The sequence below is a fragment of the Seriola dumerili genome, unplaced genomic scaffold, assembly GCF_002260705.1.
Source record: "Seriola dumerili isolate Sdu_G_001 unplaced genomic scaffold, Sdu_1.0 BDQW01000122.1, whole genome shotgun sequence".
NCBI classification, from domain to species: Eukaryota; Metazoa; Chordata; class Actinopteri; order Carangiformes; family Carangidae; genus Seriola; species Seriola dumerili.
In genome coordinates, this window is record NW_019174377.1 from 364,004 (window position 1) to 388,188 (window position 24,185).

Here is a 24,185-nt window from a genome sequence, read left to right on the forward strand (position 1 = left end):
GACATAAAAAATTGTTATGCAACATCAACAACATTGAAAGGATAATTTTGGTTTATCACAACTTCTTTTCATAAATGTGGCCATCATTTCCATCAGTAAAGATAACATTGTTAAGACTGATTAACTTAAGCACTTTACAAAAGTGAGAAGGTTCATATTGTTGATTAGACTTCCTCATTGTACAGTGGGTAAAAGTTGAACCAGAAAGTTTGAGAGTTTTGGGAATAATTTCTCCATTCAGCTTCATTTTTTTTTTTTATTGCCAACCAAGTTTGCCTTACCTGGGGTGTTGTTTGAAAACTTTAATTTTGACAGTGACTGTGTCTGACTGTGAGTGTTTTGTGCCCCACTTTTTTTTAGTAATGAAACCAAATTTTCATCTCAATTACTGTAACCTGAGGCATACGATGTTTTTAATACTGATAAGAATGATGACAAAAACTATGAAAATAAGACCCAATTTGTAATAAAAGTTGTATTGATTAGTTCTTTTGTACTTCTAATTGGCACTGGGATGAGTTTGTTCTACTATTTTCCTACAAGCCATTTATATAGTATAGTTTGCTTCCCTCTGTTGAGACCCTGCCTATTATTTTAAGTGCCAAAACTTAAAAAAAAAAAAAAAAAAAGGTCTTTAGAGTAAAGATCATGAGAGTGAAGCTGCTCAGTTACCAAAATAGAATCTGAGACACACTAAGTAAGCACAAAAAAAAGAAGAAAATGAATAAAATACATTCCTCTTGCCAATGCCTTTATTGCATGTCTTCCACATTATGTTTTTTTTCGCAGCGAGGCAAATGTCAAGGTGAAACAAGGCTAATGAGCCATTCTACTGTCTGAAGCCGTCTTCCAGAATACTGACGCATGTTCTAATTCACGTCATGAGTTTTCACACATCCCAGCTGTGACAAGCTCAATGTGTCTCAGGTGTTATATTGCAGTGGCGCGACAGGACATCTGCACCATGCTGAGAAGAGAGGGAATTGCAAATAACACTTAGCATTTGCTTTAACACGTCGAAAAAAAATTCATGATAGATGAATGTGTTGTGATGGATAATTTAATCAAACTATCTGAATTATCCTTAAGAGGTGAATAAGACAGATGTGAATCCAAAAGATTTATGTCAGAGAGATCCTTGAGTCAGGTCTGAAGAGGATGAAGGAGAGGAACTGAGGTAAGTAGGGCCAGGGGAACACTGTGACACTGTGAGCATCACTTGTTCTGCTTTTTCAGTAGGTGCAGGGAAATCAGGGTGGCAGCTCGGTGTCACTGAATCAGCCACGCAGCCCTTCCGGCACTTTTTGTACTAGCTGGGCTTCAGTATGACGCCAGGTCTCTCTACAGTACCTGCCAGAAAGCTTCTCTTCTAATTGATGGAACCAAGGAAAACAAGAAGAGAAAGGGGAAGAGGAGAAAACGGGCAAGGAAATGGAAATAGAGAACTGTGCCGGCGTGTGTGTGTGTGTTAAAGTGGCAGCCACTGACAGTACACCAGCAGCAGCGATTGAAGCTCACAGTGTAACCTCTGCTGATTCAACAACTCCATCCTGATGAGGTTTGATAACCTTCATGCCTCCATCTTCCCTTTCTTTTCCTTACATTTCCATATGCACCTCCATCTGTGCGCTGTCTCAACTGTTCACGTCTCACTTCACTTATCTGCTGTGTAGCTGCTTTTTTTTTTTCCTTTCAGTGGCTAATAAAACCACAATCATGAGAGCTGCTATTTGAATATCTTTAAAAAGACGACACCATCAGAGGAACCAGCCTTCACTCCGCATGTCCAGCATTTTCCCACTGTGATATTTTCTGCCTGATTATTATTGTAGCCTCTTTAAACTCTGTAATACTGTATATAATACTGTAATACGCCACCTGTTCTATACATAATGTACCATGTACCATGATTATTGATGGATTCAAAGACATATATGGGAATAAGAGAAAAAGGTCTACCTTGACCTCCAGACCTACGAGCAGCACACGATCCTGAGTCTTACAGTACGTAGATTATGCACGGGAACAAAGGAAAAAAGTTAAATGTAAAAAAGTAAAAGGAGTAGATACCAATGAGAAATAATTCCTGGACACAAGTTTCTGGTTGTGATTGAGTGATTGTGTCTCACCAGTGATTATAATATGAGATATACGCATTTAAACCAATGACCTTCTGGGAACCAGCCTCTCATGTAAACACCTAGAATTCATGCTCAGGTGGCGACCTTTCGAGCTGTCTTTAAGTACTTGCTCAGCAGGATTATCTGTGGATCACATGCTAAAATCAGCTCCGTTATGTTATCAGGTTGTCAGTAAGTGACAAAGTGGCTGCAGGATGGAGGGGTGCAGCGTGGAGGGGAGGTGAGATGTTGACAATGCAAAATGAGTCATCAAGAGGAATAACCTGCGCGGGGAGCCTCATAGCCTGTCAGTGTGGAAGAGTCTACAAGTGCGTGTTCGTCGTCAGTGACAGAGCAACAGAGAGAGATGAAGAGTCTCTTGTTAGTCCTGTAAAAAGCTGCTTGTTGTAAGACTCGGGAGTGCCGGGTACTGTCTCTCCCTTATGTTTTGTTAATGGCTCATTATTGGCTTCAAGCTGTAGAGTGACTGTGGAAGTCTTAGAGAGACACTGGCTGGTGGCAGACTGGATCCACTACACTGCTTTTCATTACTACTGTATACAAGAAAAAAAAATGCAAAGGTACACAGAGAACAGCAGCTGCCCACTCTCACCAGTGGAAAAATGATATGGGAGGTAAACAAAAAGCCTTGTGGCTTGCTTCTACAGTTACATAAAAATTGAAGGTAAATAAAAAAAAAAAACATCAAAAATGCATGCACATATAAAAATATAAAAACATACCCACATATAAAAAGATAAACTCCTACTATGATTGGAAAAAGCAAAATATGGCACAAGCAAACAGCATGAACAGTGAGCTCTGAGCCACAGCACTGGTGCGAGCGGACGGCCACTGGAAGCCCCGCGGAAGAGCAAAAAGGAGAGGAGGAGGAAAGTTGACGCTGGAGGGAAAGGTAGAGGGCAGGGACAGATGCACTGACATTTCACACCCATTACCATGGTCCACAGAGTGTGTGCTCGCTTGGCCCACAGACGCCGCTGCTCCTGGCTGCCGTGTGCATCGGTGTGGAATACGGACAGGCTGTAAATGGCCACATATTTGTAGAGCAACTTAAGGGAACAAGACCCAGACAAAGTTTTAAAGAAATGGAATATTAAGTTTTCGTAACTAGCACCACGTCATGGATGACAGTTAATGCTTCAGTAAATAAACGCTCTGATAAAATATAAATGGCATGTGGTAAATTTTATCGTATGTAAACAAACCAGTTTAACCAGCAAGAGTTTCTGAAGGCCGGTGTAACATATTTTGCTGCCAAGGAGGAAAATTTTAATTCATGTTTACTTTACTGCAAAAATGAACCAATGAACAATGAACAATTCCAGCTGTCACGAAGGACAAAAAAAAAAGACATGTATAACAGACATACTATCAGCCACAATGCACACTGGCAATTGTGAGCAAACTGGGATTTATATATTCTTTGTCCAAGAGGTTCCCTGTTCAAATCCCCAAACTGGCAGAGGAATGAGTGAGGGAACTGAATGAATAACACTTCATCCTCTTTCAAGTACAGCACTCCTGACAAGTACCCTAAGGCAGGGCACTTAATGAACTTTTGAGGTGCTCAGTATCCTTTCCTCCCTTCGTGACTTCTTGATTACGTCCTCTCAGGATGATCCGTCTATAAATGACTATCTATAAACATCTATTCACGACAGCGACGCCACAGCTGTACAGCAGGCGAGACACTGTATGTTGTAACAGTACAGACATGAGCATTTGAAGGCAACAACTGCAGCAATCAGAGAATTCATTGTTTCTTAAATAGCGACAGACAGCCTTTGCGTCAATTTGCTTGAATTTCCTAAAACCTCAGATGCTCCTTATGGCTGCTCGTCATTTTTTTTTTTTTTTTTTTTTTTTTTTAACTTCCCCTCTCTCTCTCTCTCTCTCTCTTTCAACACCAACCGCCCCACCCCCCACCCCCCTCCCTGCTGTATGCATACTGCATATTTGATAACCTTGTGTGTGTTTGATTCCACATGCCGAGCCTGGCTGTCTGGCACTGTATTGAATAAAGAGATTTCTAAATTGGGCTACTGTTTTTGTGTTTGCCTTGAAGGATTTCTGTGTATACAGTTTCTGCTTCTCTGAGTAAAAAACAAACATGTTTGCTCTTCTCTGTATTATATAGCCATGCTGTTTGCTCCTTTATTTCCAACAGCAGAACTTAACCTGTTTGAATATGGTTGTGAGCATGTACATCACAGTGTAGAAGTTAGAAACAGCGTTGACAGGCTAATTGGAACTGGAATAACCTGTATGTTTTTAGTGATCAAACAAGCGGTGTGCAAGTTTATCAATTCATAAATCAATAAAGTAATGCAGGTTATACTAGTATTACACTGTATTATAAAAACCTGTGAAGTGTCTGATATGCACTGATATACACTGATCCTCTGATCCTACGCAACATCAACAAAATTATCTCTGAGCTAAGGGATTATTATTAATAATTATATCATTATTGTACAGGCTTCAAATATGCCTGTTACTGTACTGCATCTCTCTCTGGCCTTCATATTATTTGAAGTGTGAGCACTCCTGAGAAAAAGGGACTCTTTTTTTTCCCCTTACAACAAATGTGACTTAACACATCTGGTTGCCTCAGATTCTGGTTTTAAACATGTTCAGGGAGATCTCTCCTGTTATCACATCACCAAGGGGTTGACTACTCAAAAAGATTGAGAACCATTGTTTTAAGGAACCATCAACAGCAGCCACTGAACTGATGCATCATCTATGAGGGCTCTTTTAGCTTGTGTCTGACACAGTTATGGGAGTCATGTCATCCTCTGTATCAGGGGCAAATGCTAACTGAATGACGAATCATTCTTTCAGCACTCAGACAAAGAAGCAAACACAGGGCTTGTGTGAGTCAATTTTTCTGTGTTCCTCTGCTTCTTTATCTCCTCTCCCACTTGCGTTTCACTCCCAGCCCACTCTCTCAGTGGGAAAGAGGGACAGGCACTGCTTAGCTAACGCTCCTGCTGGCTTGGTGTTAGTTTTAGTGCCAGTTTTTACTTATAAGTGCAACTTCACTAACAAATGGCCATTATGAGAGGGGTAACCAGATCTCAGCACATCACTGCCTCACAGTGGGATGTCTGGAGGACACATTGTAACTAAACAGTTGGTCTGGAAAGGAGGCTGATGCTCCAGGATTTGTCATCATTCAAACAAGTCAGGTTTTGCTTGAAAAGGAGCTTTGCACTACTTTACCTTTATGCATAGAAGCTGCTTATGACAGGAAACTTTCCTTTGGGATGATATGGCTCAATCAGCGACAGAAACCTTTTCTGAGTAAGAAATAAGTGCTGCTAGAGATAAGTAGAAATTGCGATAAAAACAAATCAGAAGTGCCTCTTGCACTTGAATGTTCGAGGGGAAAAGTTCTTGAAAACAAGAAGCCACTCAACTTATGACTTTCCTCTTTAAGTTTCCTCGCCCCAGTTTCTCCAACATGACATGAGTCAGATATGTCCCACACGAGCTTAAGAAAAAACTGACTGCATAAATTCTGCAAACAACTCAAAATAACTTGTGGAGGGAGGAAATGGAAACAGACTGAATTTTGTTTACATACAATTTTACACTGCACTGCATTGTGCGTATCTTTAGGATTTAGCAAAGATGTTGAAAGCATTTTTCAACCCGTCTTACTGTTACAGTGCCACTTCCTACTGTACATTACCACAGAGAAGTGTTGATATGCGTAACTTCCCACTGCAGTCAGCAGAAATGTGTACGCTCGTGCTCATGGTGTGCATGTGTGTCCTTGTGCACATTTTTTTGCTCTTCTCTACTATGTGTGAAAAGAGCTGAGAGGGTGAAAGGGGTATATAGATGTTGTAACTTGTCTTTGCCGACAAATACTTCACACAGACACACATAACACTGGGAAGTCACTTTAGTTATGCAATACTGTTACATTACGTGTGTCCTTCAAAATATATACTGTATACAATATCATATGCATCTTAGTTTAAAATTTTATATCTCCTCCACTATGTGTCTCTGTATGTGTGCCTATGTGGCCTCTACGTAACATGCAATGTTCATGGGGGACTGTCAATCACCTTGCTTCTCCCCCTTTGAGGCTGGCACCCTTCACATCAGTGTGTCCTTTAATACGACACAAGTGCATTTCCCCTCTCAGCGGGACTCTGACCTTTAGAATAGTATTTAGACCTTCCAGCACATTACTAGCCTTAGGAAAAAGAGAAAGTGACCAAACAAGGTGTTTGATTGATGTGTAACCACTTAAATCACGCGTACGTCACACACACTCGAGACAAGACACAATGTAGCCGTAAAAGTCGTCCGCTGGTGACGTGGTGTGCAGTGTGTTAAGATCCTGTCTTTACCATATTTTTCCAAAAACCAACTTGACGTTTTCCATCTGTTAAAGGTGTACAGTCTTTCTGCAGAACTGTTACAGTCTAGGAGGTGTTTGTTACAACACCAAAAAACAGCGACACCTGTTTTCATTTCTTTACACTGGCTTCCTATCATATACAGAATCCAGTTCCTTACATGGTCAGGCATTTGTCTACATTAAAAGAGCTGCTGTTGTAGCCCTACATCACCAGTAGGAAAGGAGTACACAAAGGAAGACTGTTTTTGAGGTTGTAGCTCTGAAACTTTGGAACATCTCCCATTGGGCTTAAGATCTGTGGACACTGTGGGCATAAAAGAAGCAGATGAAGACCCACTTGTTTAGACATACTTTTGTTTAGTTTTTAGTATCTAATTTTTGACTTTTCATGTTTTTAGTGTGTGTGTTTATGTCTGATTTCATGTCTGTGTCTCTGGTTACCTCTGCCAAGCAGGTTATGTTTGTTAGTCAGCAGGATTACACAAAAACTACTGGACCGATTAGCACCAAACTTGGAGGAGGCATGGGGCATATGGCAGAGAAGAACCCATAAAATTCGGGCAGATCCAGATCATTTACTATGAATTTCTGGTGTATATTGTTTGACACTGGCCTTGGCAGAGGCCTGCACTCTCTGGGTGCCCTTCTAGTTTTTATTTGATTCTTGTCTTTATTGTGAAACACTTTGTGTCATCTGCTCCTGAAAGATATGATATAAATAAACTCACTCATAAAATCTGTCCGTGGTTTTACTTGCGATTCACTGGCAAAGCTAAAAAATAGAAAAAGTGTGATTTTCATGCTGTGTCTCAAATATTTGAAACATTTTGAATTCACTTTAGCTTTTCAAACTCAGCTGATCCTGTCAGGGAACATTTACGTCTGTGTCTGAGTCATCTCAGTTCACCACACACATGTATGCATGCACATGTACTCTTGCTATGTCATACAAAGACACAAATTTGTTTGTTTTGTAACGATATGGTCCAAAGGTTGTGTGTGTGTGCGTGTATGTGGATGGATGGGTGGGTGAGTGTCTCTCTGTCTGATGTGGCCTGTCAGGTGCGACCATGCAGTGCCCAGTGGGAGAGGATTGAGGTGACTCAGACAGACACAGTAGTCTTGTCCCTACCGCTTGAAAAGGGCGGAATGTGGACAAGAGAGAGCATGAGAGACAGATGACCGAAATGCTGTGTGTATGTGTGTGTGTGTGTGTGTGTGTGTGTGTGTGTGTGTGTGTGTGTGTGTGTGTGTGTGTGTGTGTGTGTGTGTGTGGAGAACCTGAGGGTCTCCCTCCTCACACTCACTCAAAAGGGTTCCTCTGGCTGTTGAGCTGCTGTACAAATGAACTTGACACTCGGCTGGGCTGTTTGCTGTGTGTATCTTCTGGCAGGAGAAAGGAAACTCTGTTTGGCATTTGGGATTTCTGCCCCCCCCCGGAGGTGTAACTGTAATTAATGCTTTTTGCTAGAACTTTTTAGGTGCTACATTTTTGTGTGCCAAAAGTGAGCTTACTTTTCCTCCTACTGTGAGAAACTGTATACACATGTTTCTGTGACTGTTTGTTGTGAGGCAGCAGTGGGTCTATTTTTAGCACAACCTGGTGATGTATTTATCCGCCAGTTATGCTGATGGGGCTCAAGCCGAACAGGTCCACAAGGCACTCAGGAATAAACCAAGCCTCGGCACAATGCTCCAATCAGGGGAGGAATCGAAAACAAAATAAAACACATTTCTCTGCATCAATTTCACCTCCAATTACACCATGTCAATTTAGGACGTGTCTCAGAGGTATTTTTTGGTCCTTAGTTTTAATGTCCGTCAGACAGAGCAGATATACTTTTACTTAAACCAATGTATCCAGACACATTGGATAGATTTAAGTTTAAACAATGCATCTGGTTATACCGGGTGCATAGCAGCAGGTTTTACAAGAGTAACTTTGACAAAAAGCATCTTTTTATTCTATATTCTATATCAAGTCTATTTTCTTCTAATTTACGAATGCAAGTATGTGATTGTGTACTGGCCTTTGACCGCTATCAGATGCTTTTGAGAGCACAGTAGTACTGTAGCTGTATGGATAAAGTGTTGACATAGAAGACTACAGCTTGCTGTTGTGCTGCTGAAATACTGCTCTTTCTTTTTGTAATGACACAGTCTTCTGCATCAGTGCAAATAAATTGCAGTGTAACCTGCACTCAAAGCAAAGTGACCTTCACCCAGTCATTTAAACTGACTACAATATCTGGCCCGGTTTAGCTCAGCCAGTATAAGCCCGCACAGGTTAATCATGTCCATTCTAGTCTGTGTTTATCCGTCACATTTTTAATCAAAAAATTAGATTAAATGTCATTAGAAATATTACAACTGAGAGTGAATGTTGGTGCAAAAGCAAATGGCAGTTTTTAATCACTTTGTACTACACTACATAAAGCTAATTGGGAGAGCCTCTGAGACCCCCAAGTTGGCTGCTATAAACATTAAATCATGCTTGAAAAGGCCAACGAGAGCTGTGACATATTTACGGCAGCCAGATTCTGCTACGTCTTGGACATTTTATCCGTTTTTGCATATGCAGTTAGTCAAACTAAAGTAAATATATATATATATATATATATATATATATAAATATTTTTTTTTCAAATTGATCAAATGCTGCATTGTTGACTGACAGGTGTCGACAACTGGACAGTGAGCGCGAAACCTGCACATACATAATTATCAGATTTGCACTGATAACAACAAACAGTAACAACAGATGGCAGCAGCTCAGTGTGGTAGCATTGTTTCGACAGAAAGGTAACATGAATTTTTGGGTACAACCACTGTTCCCTGAAGGAAGGACGCCCGTAGTTTGCCCTTTTCCAGCCTGTCCTGTTCTCAGTGAACAGCAGCTGTTTAAATGAGCCCCAGCAGGTCTCAGCCTCCAAACCTGCCAGGACTCATCAGTGTTTTCAGGCATGACCAAAATTATCTTAATGATGAGTCAGAGAACTGTGTTTATGTCTGTAACCTTGTCTTGTTGTATGTATGTTGTATTGAGAAATAATTGGTAATTTTCAATTCAAATGTACTACTAGGTCTATAACAGAATTTTTAAGTTCAATACTTTTTCATTAGCAGTAATTTTTTGTCTCTTCTTAAACAATGTCTCATCCATTTACATAGACACAAACACAAACTACTCACACTAACATTTCCTCTAGTTTCCATTCATTCTTCTACACCTGTCACCATCCATCCCGTCTCCCTCCCCATCTCCCTCCTGTTTGTTTTAGCCGTCTTTAATGGCCTCTCTGCATTATTTACATCTCCAGGCTATTTTCAGACACCTTGAATTATGTACATACAGTTTCTAAATGAGGCCTTCAAGCAACCAGGAAGTGTTTGATAGCTTCACTGATTCCTTGCACATGTGCTCAATTCCAGAGAGTACATACTCTGACAGCACAGTGTTTCTCCCGTTTGTTCTTTCTCTGGACAGATGTGTGGGACAGGGTGCATGAATAAATAGTGTGTGTAGGGTAGGTTCATATACATACATATACCTACATTGTATTTTTTATGTACAGTATGTAGATATCTGTACATCTGTATGTACGTGTATATGTGCGTGTGTGTGTTTGCGCGCGTGTGTGTGCGCCTAATGTCATGTGTTCCAGTAATACTGTAGAGATCAATTCTCTCTGTGTCCATTAGTGAAGCCGCCTGACCCTTTGGGATAAGCATGGAACCGGATGCCAGCACTATAGCAGCCTGGCAAAGCGTGCGCTCTCATCCATTTAATCCCTGTCTGCTCCTTTGTCTCTCTCACTCTCTCCTTCTGTTTCACCCTTTCCTCACCATCTTACAATCTATATCACAGTACATTTATCCTTTTCCGAGCTTCGCATCCTCACTTACACTGATTAAATGCCCCCCTCAGCTGTACAATTTAGGCTTTTAACTTACACATGAATACAGCCCCAATGCACAATCACTGAGCAGATAAGAGTAAAAGGTCTTGCTTGTCACTTCTTAACAGGATTCAAAAAAACATGAATCACATTACTGGCACATCTGCTGTGTCAGTGAGGTTGATAAACTACACAGAGATACACTGTGTAGCTGAAGTGTAATTTTGAATCCAAGATACATAGCATGTGCTGAAAAAAAAATGTGTTATGTATCTTGGATTCATCATGCTTGATGTTCAGTACTTACTAAGCACACATAAGGTTATCTCTAAAACTGAGCTCTCGAAGCTCATATGATCACTATTGTCACATTTATATCAAGAATTACCGCCTCGCGGTTGTGTGCCTCCGCCAACCAGCCAAGTTGCAGGAAATATGGTCACAATCTTCCCCTCCTGAGTTACAGCAGTGAATAATGTTCAGAAGTATTTTTGCAGGACATGATGTCAGCATATAAACTGTCATCACTTTATCCTATTAGACATTTGTGTTACATTCTGTTGTAATTAGCGTATACATTTTGTGTGTTATGACCAAAAACATGTTTTGTGAGGTCACGGTGACCTTGACCTTTGACCACCAAAATCTAATCAGTTCATCCTCGATTGAGTTCATCCAAGTAAATGTTTGTGCCAAATTTGAAGAAATTCCCTCAAGGCCTCACTGAGATACCGCATTCACATTTACATTTAGTTATTTGGCAGACGCTTTTATCCAAAGTGACTTACAAGTGAGGGACATCACTAAAGCTTCTGTGCAGTACGAAACCTTGGCGTAAGTACTAAGTACTACATCTATTAAATAAGTGCAAGGAGATCAAGTAAAGAAGTGCAACGAAAGTGCATAGTAAGTGCAAGTTAGGCATGTTAGGGTGTTAAAGGTGTTAAGCCACATTCTGGACCATCTGCAAGGGTTTCACTGTGCACAAAGGGAGGCCTGCCAGAGGGACACTGCCGTTGTTGAGGCAAGAGATAACCATAGCCTGGACCAAGAGCTGGGTAGTGCACTGAGTCAGGTAAGGCCTGATTTTTCTGATGTATAGAGCAAAGCGGATGCAATACAGATTTTTGCGACCCTGGTTGGGGTAAGGGATAAAGAGGATGTTCAGGGATGAAAAGGATATTCTGATTCTGGGATTCTGGGAGTTCATTCTTAAAGAGGGTTCGATGATGGTGATGTTCCTTCATCGATGTGGATATGTCAGAGAGACAGGCCGAGATCCATGCAGAGACAGTGGCGTCGGTCATCTGGCGGGAAGGACAGGTATTTTTGGGTCTCATCTGCATAGCAGTTATATGAGAAGTCATGCGAGCAGAGAATTGGACCCAAGGAGGTGGTGTATATTGCAAAGAGGAGGGGCTCCAGTACCCTTCTGTGTGGCACTCTGGTGGGGAGGGACAAATGTCCTTATCCCATCCCCTATGACACACTGAAGGAGCGCCCAGTAAGAGAAGATTCAAACCAAGAGAGAGCTTAGCCCGAGATGCCCGTGTACAGAGAGTACGGGTAGCAGGATGCGGTGGTTCACTGTATCAAAGGCTGCTGAGAGGTCCAGCGAGATAAGAACTGAGAACTGACCTGCAGCTCTAGCTGCCTTCCGGCTTCTGTCACAGACAACAAGGCCATTTCAGTGGAGCGGCCACTCTTAAAGCCCTACTGATTTGAATCAAGAAGGTCATTCCGTGAAGCGAATTCTGAGTTCATGAGAATGGGACAGGCGTACAGATGTAGAACCTGAAAAGTACAGTTGTTGGGTAACGCTGTTTCTTAACACCTCGACTTGAAAGGTGATATGTTTTATTCCCAACTCACAAACCGCTTTAAAACTTAAAAATGCATAGCACTTTATTGTCCATGTACTTTGATGATATAGTCATCTGTGCAAATTCATGGGTATCATTCATTTGTTTTTATATTTCAGTGACAAAACGGATTATTTTGTGGTAGCTGTAGAAGACTGACAAAAATCTTATTTGACCTCAATTATCTTGTGCTGCATTTGCCAACATCTGCACCTTCCAAGTCTCTTGAGGTTAAATGAGGTGAATATGACAACTGCCTCACATAAAATCGCAGTGCATTAAATTGGCTGAGTGATGAAAAGGAGAAGTGTCCTACGAGAATGTGTTTTGATAATGACCGATAATAGGTGAGAGAGACATAAAGAGACGGGAAACGACAGACAGCATTCATTACTTACGTGCCAAAAAGCAGCTCACTGATGACTTACAGCTCAAACTAATCCCTGCTAATGTTTAATATCACTGAAAAGCTTGTTGAGGAAAGGAGAAGGCAAAGAGGAAGGTAGAGTGAGGGAGCAAAGGAGAGAATGAAATAATTAGACAATGAGAGACAGTGACTGGAGTCGGTCCAACCCATCTCTTTTCCCACAAAAAATGAAGCCACTGTTATTGCTAAATGCCATGTGTGGGGTCAAACATGTAAAACTGTGGTTTATTATTAATGATATGTTGCAACAGACACATGCTATTGAATGTGACTGTTGTCCTCATTATGGACAGTCACTTTGTGTAGAAGAAGCCAACATGTTTTCGATTTCTGTGTGGCTGCCAGAGGAAAAAATAAACACAAACAGGAGCACAACTCAATGAAAAAATCAGTCAAGTCCTCACTCTCATTCCCATCTCCAGCTCCTTCAAAAGCCACGTCTCCTCTTTCTGTACCTTTGTCAAAGAGATTAATTGATTACATACTGTAGATTTGGCTCATTAGCAGGCTACTTGCCCACACATGAAATTTAACGAGCTCTGCAGCAGGGGAGCGCAGCCATGAGCTCATTAAGGTTCGTCAAGGCCCGCTTTAATTGCTCCATCACACTGTTTGTCCAGTTTCTGTGGTAACGTGCTGCTTCATTGACTCAGCCAGGTATCACATTGGACACTGTCTGCTCTCCCTCTCTCTGACACTAACCACATGTAGGCACATTTACGTATATGCTGCTTGTTTATGATGTCTATCTGTCGGTGAGCTGACAGCTCAAGTGGCCTTTGGTTTTAAGGAGGCAGTGCGACTTAGAAGTAATAAAATCGGTTGTGTTGTTTGGTCTTTAACACTTTAATGCCTAATTGGCTAACGAACCAAGGCTAACTGACTGTTTGAACTCAGAGACGACACTGAGCAGGGCACTCATTTTGACATAGTGGCCATAGTTCAAATTACATGTCATTTGACACTGCCTTTTTCCCCTACACCATTCACAGACACAGTTTTTACTATTTGAGTCAGTAGGTCTGATAAGAACTAAAAAGTAATGAGATGCTATAACAAGATTATTGTTTTCGGTTCTTTCATGTTTTCACAGGGCAGATGTGTGAATGTGCTTTGGGACAAGGGGTGTAACAATTCACAGATAGAGACTGAAACCATGACAGAAACATCCACGCTCTCGTGGATCGAGTGATCGTGCCTGTGGCAAAAGTTAGGCTAGTTTAATTAGCGCAAGATGGATGACCTCCTCCATAGGAATGAATGAGATGCCATCACAGAACACAGTTCTCTTACAAAAAAAAAAAAAAAACACTAAATATTTTAGTATGTAATAGTTTAGCTAACCTGGAAAGGGACACTTCTATATGTGTTTTGGTCAAGATAGCGGCACATAGAACACCGAGGCTATAAACACACAGGACAGACTGACTGAATAATCAAGTGAATAATCACAAGCACCTTTGGGCTGAACAGATGAAGTACATTTGCTGCTGGAAGGATTCTTTTCATCCCTGATTCAAGGTGGCTCAGAGTTTGAGAAACAAAATGTGTCACTGGAGGTTTAAATGAGTCTCAAGACCCTTTCAATGTCAGAAGTGCTTTTGATTGGACTCCTGAGCTGTTGGTCTGACCACTTAATTAAGAGCAGGTTAAGGAGACTGCTGACAGCCTGATGGTCTTTGTTGGAAGAGTATCAGCATCACAGTCGATTACTTCGTGTAACACCTTGCTGTAGGGCTACAGGATTCATTTTATTAAAACTGTGATTTTGATTCGTACCTCTCTGCAGCCTTATTTTGTGAATGACAATTCTAACACATTTGCATTAGCAGGGAGATGTGATGAATCAAAGCAAGGGCATCTAATTTATGCCCAAAGCTGCATCAACGAATGACAAAATCCCACATGAGAAACTGAGAACAGGCAGGACTAGTACTGTGGAAGAAGCAGCTTTGGACAAGCAACGTTTTTTAAAACCTTTTTTATCTATAATTATGCAGATTGCTGTTCCACCACATAACATGTGAGCAAGAACACAAACCAGGCTTTAATATACTACATCCCTCTGGAAATTATTAAGGAGGACTACAAATTGGGGAAAAATTAAATAATTAAGTAAACACTTCCCAAAGTGTAGCACACAAGAGTGCGTGCGTGTGTGCGCGTGTGTGTGTGTGTGTGTGTGTGTGTGTGTGTGTGTGTGTGTGTGTGTGTGTGTGTGTGTGTATGTTGCAGGAAGCAAAGAGATAACACTGAGGAGGAAGAGAGTGGAATTAAGGCTTCAGAAATGTGACATCCCTTATTACATACAAATCAGCCCAAGCACACACAGGCGTGCACACATACACACACTCGCAGTGATAGTCTAACAGTCTAAAAATCCATAGATTTACAAGTTCATTTTATATATATATATAAAATAACGAAAACAGACAGACACAGTAGAAATCTTGCCAATAAGCCTTGAGGCTTAAGTTACCCACAATAACAAAGATTGAGCTCAAAAAAATGCAATCACGAGCTCAGTTTGTGGAGTGTGATGATACAACCACAGGTTATCAAGTAAAAGCGTATACATTTTCATGGCCCATCAAACCTGAATACATTTATTTGCTCGAATGTGATGAAATACTGAACAGATGACAACACTATGGGGAATTTTAGACCATAATTCTCAGGACATACTGTGCAAATCTTATAGCTTTATTACCTCAGTTACCCAGTGCAGGCTGCAAAGGTTTGTTACTGAGGCAAGCCAAAGATGTTTCCACACATTTGGGATAAATGTACTGACTAAACCAGCTTCAGAAATCAGTTTGTGAAGAGCAAATGGCCTCAGAGAAACACAGTAATACAGTGTATTTATTTTATCTCCTTGGTACAAAAAACTTTAAAGCATGTGATCTCCTTTAAAACAAGGCTTTTGGTATGAAAATAATTTTTTTAACTAATTTTATAAGACCAAAGGGGGGCAGGAAAATGAAGAGGTTGATTATTATGAGGCTGGGGTCCAAAAACACACGTTTAATCACAGCAAGCAAGAGTAAAGACAGTGCCCCTTTCTGCTAACACACCAGCGCAATGGAGGGAACCTCAGAACCAGATGACCATCTCCTCCCACACATAACATCACTCAACCCCCACACACACTGTGGAACACACTGTTCGGAAAGAGGAAAATAACTAAATTGAGTGATCATGTTTGAAGCCAGACCCACTTGGTAGACGTACTGATACTGGACTGCTTCCTGTGTCAGTCTTGCCATGGTCACACGCAGATGAAAATATCAGTCAGTTGACACATCTTGCACCATGCAGCCATTATTCATATAACCACAAAGTGAAAGAATATTTTGATTTAATTTGTTTAACAGTTTCTCTGTTTGCCCAACACATATGGAGGTCAGAGAAGATGTTTAGCTGCACTCTGAAAACTGGTATGATCCTCTTAAAACCACATTCTCTCTGCTCACTGCACCAGCCTGCTGCACCTAATTATATTTTGGACTTAGCTCAGGTAATGTGTTTTTGCTAGTGCGCACCACACCGCGCCACGGTCGAGGTACGAGAGCTCTAATATGATATAGCACACTCGCTATCACCAAAAATTGTCACTTAACAGCCTTATAGCTCTGAGCTTTTGATCTGCCACTTGATCAATTTTCTGCCCTGTCAAAACCCATTAGCCAGTCACAGCCTCTTTTCATGGGTGTCAGGAAACAGAGAAGGACACTGACAGTATCACTGAACACAGATCACACGCCAGTGTAAACACATGGACAGGACAGACGTGGCATGACCAGCACACAGTCACAGATAGAGAGAGCATTACAGAGGAATTCAAGTGTTTTTTTTCTGTGTGCTGTGCAATAATTGAGGATATATTTAAGTGCAGGGTCCAATCATTAGCTTGCTCTCTGACCAAGTCTTTAACTCATGCCTGGGATTATATTGCTTATATTGGCTTCAGTTTTCTATTGTTTTTTTGCCTATAAAATATGTAAAACGACTGTAACTCTAGAAATAAAGCTGCTTTTTGTGAGGGTAAACTATAAGGATCTTTTTTATTTGGATTTAATGTTTCTCTGACACCACTGTGCGAGGTTTATGGGCATAAGTCCATGAAAGCTATTATATATCCACAACAAATTCAGCGACTTTAGCCTTGTGTTTTTCAGTACATCCGCATGTTATAGCTTTTAAGCGTAGGAACACAATCTGAATAAAGAGTTGTGCATAATGCTGCAAACATAACCTGTGCTGTTTCAATCCACAGTTGACATGTGTCAAGTGTGTGCGACAGGTGTCAACTGATGCAAACAAAATGACAACACTGCAACGCCTAAGGTGTATATTGCAAGTAAGACTTTGAAGCTTTGGGCATGACCTAGTGCTCATAATGCATACTGTGCCTGCGACGATCATGGTTTGATTCTACCTACAGACTTTAGTTTCATGTCCCCCCCCCCCCCCTTGTTTCCTGACTAAACTTTGCTCTTGTGATGAGTGACATGTTTTAACCAAGGCTGTGTTGAGTATTTGCGGAGTGCAGAAACAATTCAACATTGGGTGGAAAAAGTGTTCAAATTATTTCAAATTATGCAAAAGATCAAATTCCATGAATTGTCACTGCCTCATACTGAAACTATAGCTGTGATGAACAAATGGTAAATTTTATGTTACTTTGCAAAAGTCCCAGCATAAAAGTCCTTTTATAGCACATGAGCTGAAATCCTTTTTAGTAGGGATTTAATGACAGTGTACCAAATGATGCACCTTTTCAGAGTAATGAGCAGAGATTGCTTAAGCTTTAATCAGATGAAAGTGTAATTGTCCAGTCTACCTGAAGAGACCCATGATGGAGTAATTTAATGACTCTGATGGAGACTTATTGAAGCATTAAATGCTATCACCAACAACAAGGATAGATAACTAAAGTGGAAGGAAGTGTCACCTCTCTCTTTTTGGAAGTTATCTAATTTAGTGTCATCCTTTGCTTCATTACACAAACCTGAACTACTTAATGCAGATTTACATTGCAATGAGTCTGAACTGGTCAAGTGCCTCCGCATCACATGTATGGTTAAGTCTTCTTTTTGGTTACTCAAACACGTCTATCTGATCATAGTGTAGCGAGGATTGAATTTAATAGCCTCACTGCAGTTTGCAACAGAGGTCACATCAGTAAAATGTTAGTAGACTCCATACTTTGTCAGTCCATCCCAATGTTGAATCATTTCCTCTGCGTTCTCTCTCTCTTTCTCTCTCTCGGTGCTAAACTCTGAGTACACGATGAGCCAGAAGCAGCTTCAGTCCTCCTTTCTGCCTCATTACACATTCATCAAATCATTCAGTCTGTCTCAAGGCAGATTGAGTCTTTAATGTGAAAGGCCTAACTTCTCATCAATTAGTTCAGAGTAATCTTAATACTCGTGTTTGACGTCACTCATGTTGTGAAAAGACAGGCAAGGTAGATGGTCACGTCATCACCAGGCTGACAACATCCTCCTTCAGGCACTTTTGTCAGCTTTCTTGTTGAACGTCTTTGTCGTTCAGACTTTGATAATTGATTAGGTAATACAGGGCAGATATGTAATTTGTGTGTAGTACAATCAAAGAGGTGCTTCAATTTATCAAGCAGAGCTCACTGATTAGTGCCTAAAATAGCCCCGTACACTTGGCTGAGTTTATATTGAGCTTCATATGTAAACGAAAGCCGTTAAAAACTGTATGCGACAGTATGTTGGCCAACGAAAACAATGGGACACTTCATGTGGAGACAACAGAGTGCTAAAGTTTCTGGTCCTAAAGAGCATGTTTTAGTTTGGACAGTAGTTTTAATCTGTGATTCACAGAAGCTTAAAAATGGTTGTAGAGCCGAATAATTCAGTCAGTGAAAAATACATCTCCAACAATTTGGATCATGTTATCAATACTAATTACTGTGCAAAACAAATTTAGCATTAAATTCTAGATTTTGCAGCTTTTTTCATTGTAAAATTGATTTTTGATTTTGGACTGTTTGTTGAACAAATCAAACAATTTAGGCTCTCAGAACTTGTGACAGGCATTTATGACAACTATTAATTACCATTATTGTTATTGTTTGAAAAAAAATATAAACTAAAAAGGTTCATCATAAATGGAAATAATAAGTGGCAGACTGGAATGTTTCACAATTTGTTCCTCAGTATATGAATGACACTTTAACAGACATTTATGGAATTAATCTTGATTTACGAACTTACGTTACACAAAACCTGAATCTCACAAATGTGTTATCATTTGGTTAGTAATAAGAATGCAATTACACTTCTTTGTAAATCTGTTGCTGAAAGCCTGAATGAGGCCGGTGTCGGTGCTGCCGTCACTGCTGGACTGCTCTGTTGTGGCATTATGTGCAGACAATCTTGTATCTTGTTACATGAGAAAGAAAGGAAACACGGCACCAGCACTGTAACCTGTCCGATATTCCTTCTATAAATGAGTCAATTGCGGTATAGTGTATATGTGTGTGTGTGTGTGTGTGTGTGTGTGTGTGTGTGTGTGTGTGTGTGTGGGGTAAATCAGAAGCCAGTCAAAGCCATACATTCATATTACCCACAGATCAATAGGCCCCTGTCTCCTGTTGTGAGGTGAGTGAGGTACTGATATTAGTGATAGTGGAGTCTCCCCTGGACACTGCCCACTGTGGCACGCACCAGTTTTGTGTATGAGAAAACTATATATACAAAACATACTCACACACGCACACAGAGTGCGTGTGTGAGTCTGTTTTGTACCTGCATGTCCTGTCATCTGAGCACCTGTTAGTCAGTCTTAACGGGGTTCTGCACAGAGAGGTGCTGTATGTATTCTGTATGCAGAGATGCTATAAAGGGAGCTTCTCCATTTGTTGTTGGCTGATTGTATCTGTATTGATGTTCCAGCCTCATGTGCTTCCCTCTGATTCTGTTTGCATGTAGATAGCAGTAAATCATGTCAGCCTGCATTACGCCTGACTGCGAGTGAATATGGCAAATAGCTACGGCTATATTTGTACTCACGCTGCATTATGTATGTATGTGTAAGTGTCTGTACGCAGCGCTGTGTGCGATGTCACGTTCATAGGTTTAAATGCACGAGAAACAGACAGATCTCTGAGGCAGAAAAAGGCAGAAAAACAGCAGTGGGCGGCACCGAAAACTAAATTTCCCCTCATGTCTTTTGACGCACGTAACGTGAGGTCAATGCAGATCAAATCCATTTTGTCTCTGGAAATACTGTGTAATTAACTGTCGTAATTAGGGATGGCACAGATGACAGGTTATAAGATGAAAGGGATAAAGGGCAGTGTGGGCGTATGGGGAGAAAGAGCCACTGAGGGAAACAACATATATACTGTAGATAAACATCCTAAGAGTAAAAGAGAGGAGCAAAAAAGGAAGACAAGGAGACATCTGAAAAGTAGTAACATCTGCTAATTACAGTGGTGCATCATTTATGCTGCTTCTGTCTGAAAGCTGTAGCAGTTAAATGGAAATTTCCATCTATATTCGATAGGAAATGTAATATTCATGCATTTTTAAACTTAAACACAGGAACAAAATTGATGTAATGAGGCATCTCCCCCTTGCTCGCTCTCTCCCCCTGCTGTTATTCGATGCCAGAGTCCCATCAATATAAGCTAGGTGATGTGGGAAAGGTGACCCTAATGGAAAATCAAAATGCTGCCACTGTCTGTGGAAAATAGTGCATCTGACCCCTTAATGCAATTAGATCTATCTGGCCTTGATGATTGATGGGTGGAGTAATGTGTGTCTATTTATTCGCTCTGATACTTTTATTAGAATACCTGGGAGATACAGACAGGAGAAGAAAAATAAGTAATTACAAAACAAAAAAGGAGGGGAAAAAACTAAAAGAGCAGTCTTTGCCAGAAGCATAATTTGGGAAAATTAAAGCAAACTTTTTAAAGAGCTTTTATCTCTGTATATTAAGCAATGTCCTTATCATAATCATTATGCTCACAATATCATGCATTACTGTGCACCTGTGTCCCATAACAGCCCATTAAACTCAGCTCAGATATGTGTTTCATTAAATTTGCATGGTTATATCACACTAATACAAAGAAACTACAGCACATGCTATGACAGGGTTCTGTGATTTCAATTTGTCAGCTGCTGGAGATTTTGCAAAGCCATACTGTGGTATCTATGCCTTTAATACGAGTGTATTGAAGCAAATAGTGGTTAGTTTATCCATTAGCAGTTTCTCAAGGGATTTTTCCAAAAATGTGTTTGTGTATTGCAGTCTAATACTACAGTCTTACAATTAATCCAACAGTCACAAAGGTTACAATGTTTAGTTTTGGAGAAGTTTTGAGTATAGGGTCTATCTATCCATTGTTTTCTCGATTAATCGTTTGATAGACACACAGTGGAGATGAATTCAAAAGTATTGTTTTATTTGGCCCAATGTCCGAAACCCAGATATACTCATTATACAGTGAAACATGAAGAAAACCATTAAAAGAGTAAAATAATTAGTTGATTATCGATAGGTGATTATTCATTTTTTGTTGATTGACTAATCAATTAATCAACTAATCATTAGGGCTGTCACTTTTTCCAAAAAACTAGGTCAAACAACCTCATAAACTGCATCTACCAAAATGACCTTAAAGTTGAACCAACACTAAAACACTACTGCTGCAGGACTGTTGGATTGGGCTGTTTTTGCTCAGTGTACCAAATCACATTGATGACTCCTAGCAGAAAAATATATTCTGGGCTGTCCTCCTCAGAGAAAGACTCCTTTCATCAGTAAACAGGTGTGAAGTGGAGCTCCCACAGGTTAAAATCCACTATCAGTGTTATTTAGTACAAGGAGCCAGACATCAGTATGTTCAGACTATAGTCATTGTTCTTCTCTCCATCTGTACCACACAATAGCATGTTATCCCGCCTAAATTACACTCTGTAGCTGAGAATTGTGGAGGCCTGATTACAAATACCAATGCAGCTGTATCATAAGGTTGTCGGGATTAAATGCATCTACACAGTGAAATGTATATTAGGTTTAATAAAGCCTCAACATTCTCTATTGTACTGACAGTTGCTCAGTTTGTGTATCGCTTGCAACATGCAGAGCATGTTGCCAAGATGTGTGACACAAAGAGAGAGAAAAAAAAAAAAGAAAAGAAAAAATGTGAAAAATGCCCTATTTCTGTATCATGGCTGACTCATCAATTGTGTGAGCATTTAGCTGGGGAGCAAAAACTGTCAGTGAGATCTCCAGTGAGTTTGTGCTCCAAGAAGGGGGCTGGGCTTTGTTCTATTATTTCTTTAAACAGTGTGATCACACTTAAGGTCTGATCTGCAAACCAGACTCTGTGTCACTATTCAGCTTCAGCAGTAACACACACACACACACACACACACACACACAGAGAGGAAGAGAAAACATAAGAGCATGCAAATGAGGCACGTTGGATGTTGGTGAAAATAAACGTGAAGAATTTGTGAGAGTGCCAACATTTAGAGTCATTTCAAATGTATTTAGTTGTGTGCATGTGCATGTATGTACTGTGTGTGTGCATGTTTCTGTACACAATTGTGTGTAACCCTGTTTCCTTTTTTCTAATCAAGGGAGTGTGACGGTCCAATACCAGGAGACAAGATCAGGAGTGATGGCTGGGCATGACTGACAATAGAAATCTGGGGTTGTATTGTGAATCTCAGGTGTTATGTTTACGCTACAAAAACACTTTGTGTAAGGTTACGGAAAGATCATAGTGAGGGTTGGAGGCATTGTTGGCATATTTACTTACCTCTGGAATTAGCAAGACTAGTTGTTGCTTTCAGTTTCCAGTTTCTATGCTAAGCTAAGTGTAGTTCCCACACTATTCATTTAAGCTCAGAAAAAGATTGTGGTTTTGATTATAAATAAAATCATTTAAGAGGCTAGAAATTATTCTTGAAAAATTACTAAAACAATCAAATATTAAAACAGATACTACAGTCTATTACAGACTAGTTGTATACACACATAATCTTCAGTGAGCGTTGTTGTGCAAGTAGTGTTGTAGAATCAGTATCTTGTACTAGTAAAATAACACAGGGAGACAGGATGGCTTCTCACATAGCTACAGCACGCACCGCCTGCCATTAATTTGAGTTGTTCCGATTAATATTAATAGCAAATTAACATTCATGCATTGAGCTCCTGCTCGGGACCAAAGGGCACAACGTAACAGATAGCTCCACAGTCGGACACACTGAACAGTAGGCTAGATTCTGCGTCGAGTCAAAATTCAAATCTTAATCTCACAGTCTGACAAATGGTTTGCTGCATAGACTTGATTATCACCACTGGCTCGAGCACAGTCTATGATCTGCTCCATTTATTGTCATCATGCGCAAAAGAAAGATTAGCTTAGCAAGACTTCGAGGGGAGAGAGAGACAGATGGAGAGAAAGACAGGAAGGGATCACAGACAGCAGGGATCGGCGAATGCAGAGGGAGGAAGAGAGACCGAGAGCATCTGTCTACTTTGCTCCCGGCGGGAGAATGTTTGTCACCACAAGCTGCTCAATATGAAACTAGGAGCCAGTTACAGTTAATGGTAAAATGAAGCATATGCTGAGATTACATCGCTGTTCAATTCCTCCCTCAGAGGCAGCAGCAGAAGCAGGGGCAGAAATGAATTCATTTACGGTCCGTCTGACCCGTCCACACTCTCCACAAGTTCACCTGAGCTGTACGGGCTACTTGGTACACTTTCCATTTCTGGCTTGAAAACTGCTCAATAGATTAAGCCATAATTAAGACTATTGCTGCCAATAGGGGGAAGCATATTGACTGAATTTATTGAACAGCTGAAAAGTATTTTGCCTTAATTTTGTATTGTTATAGTCACACCTTTTGTTCATTAAAACTAATTTCTCAACCACTCAAGGTGGTTTAATGCGTACTGTATGTCAATTGCTCGTTTTGAGTACGAGACAATTAGCCTAATTAATAGATTGTTAGACTGCATATAAATACAGCTACTTGATTAACCAATTTACAAAGCACTAATCCCCCATCAGATACAACCATTACAAAGTGAGCATGAGAAGCACTACAAGACATTAATTGAGATGCACACGCTCAAGACAACGAATACAAGAGATACGCAGGGAGTCACTGAAAATATGGAGACGCCGGGTTATTAAACTTGCAGAGGGAGCAATTATGTAAAAATGTGCTGAGACCTCTGAGATTTTATGCATTTTTACTGTCGCTTTTTCACCACTATGAAATTAAACTTTTGACACTTGACACTGGTTAAGGCTAAGGATAACTGTGACAGAGGGTGGATACAGAGGATTCAGTGTTTTGCTTCGGTTAAAAAAAAAAAAAATAAGATGAGTGATGGTTGCTCCTTTCATTTTACACATTATTATTAATATTTGACATCCAGGATTTGCAATGCAAACAGCTCTCT